This window comes from Vigna unguiculata, chromosome 4, assembly GCF_037176805.1.
Source record: "Vigna unguiculata cultivar grain cowpea cultivar isolate G323 ecotype 2 chromosome 4, ASM3717680v1, whole genome shotgun sequence".
In the NCBI taxonomy this organism is placed as follows: Eukaryota; Viridiplantae; Streptophyta; class Magnoliopsida; order Fabales; family Fabaceae; genus Vigna; species Vigna unguiculata.
In genome coordinates this window covers 13658698-13660025 of record NC_140795.1, presented here as the reverse complement: position 1 = coordinate 13660025, position 1328 = coordinate 13658698, and the positions used below count along the sequence as shown (strand labels likewise).

Here is a 1328-nt window from a genome sequence, read left to right as displayed (position 1 = left end):
ACTATGTGTAGGAAGGACTTGATTTCTAAGCTTCTCCACTTGTGACTCACCTCTCCTTCTTACAGCTAGTTGAAACACTTTAATCATTAGTTTCTTTTTATAAATCCTCTACCCCAAAAAGAAAATATTTTGTGAAAATCTTTATCATTCATAATTGTGAAATTTTGAAAACTCTTGAGAAAAACTTTCTTATTCATAATATGGGGGATCGTTCTCCTCATTCTAGTGTACATGGTAGTGTGATGATAGTAAAAAAAGAGTACATTTGAACTAAAAGACATGTTTGCATAATTCATGATTAATCAAAATAAGGGCAAACAAAGAGATGAATCCTGACCTAGAAGAAGATACACTAGAGAATCACCCCATCTCCTAGTAGAGATGAGTGGTATAGTAGTCATCACAATGATGACTTTTATCAATCCCCACCTATGCAACATCATAGACCTAGAGATCACTACCATAGGCAACCTAGAGTTGACCTTCCTCCCTTTAATGTGAAAGATAACATAGAAGAATACTTAGATTGGAAATGAGGGTTGAATAATTGTTTGAGTGTCATCATATCGCTGAAGAGAAAAAGGTACCCATGGCTACATTAAACTTTCAGGGCCATGCAATGTATTGGTGGACTTCTTTATTTAGAGACCTAACAGTACACAATTAACCTTAAATAATATATTGGAATGAGCTTAGGTCGGCCCTTAGGAGGAAACATGTACCTTCTTATTATAATAGGGAGTTGATTGACAAGCTCCATAGACTCCAATGGAAAAATATGAGTGTGGAAGAATATAGACAGAAAATGGAGTTACTCATATTAAGGGCATGAATAAGAAAGGAACCAAGGATAACAATTGCTAGGATTCAAAGTGGCCTGAATTATGATATTAGGGATATAATTTTGAACTTTTGCCCTATAATGATTTAAATCTGTGTGTGAGGGCAGAATAAAAGTTGAATAGAAAGTCTACCACTAGGAAGGATTACCCCACCACATCTTACCCCAGGAAAGATTCCAAGAGGGGGGCTACCCCTCCAAACCTAAATATAAAGGGTCCCAAGGATAAGGAAAAAGAAAAATATCAACCTAGAAAGCCTTCAAAATAAACTAAAGGTAGATATATCCAATATTTTATAAGTGATGAAAATGAGCATTTTGCTTCAAAGAGTCAAAACAAAAGGTCCACATATATTCTAGATCATGAGAGATAGAGTGAGGGGTCTACATCATCTAGTGAGGCTAGAACTTTAGTTCTTTGAAGAAAAGGCTTTACCGTGTGAGGGTGAACTCTAAATCGCGAGAAGATATCTTGAAAACCAACATG

The 1328-nt window shown here is 35.7% G+C and overlaps 1 pseudogene; it reads left to right on the top strand.

Annotated features, from left to right (window-relative positions):
• The first annotated feature begins 200 nt into the window (after window positions 1-200).
• On the top strand, window positions 201-1110 carry LOC146886826 (uncharacterized; annotated as a pseudogene).
• Window positions 1111-1328: the final 218 nt, after the last annotated feature.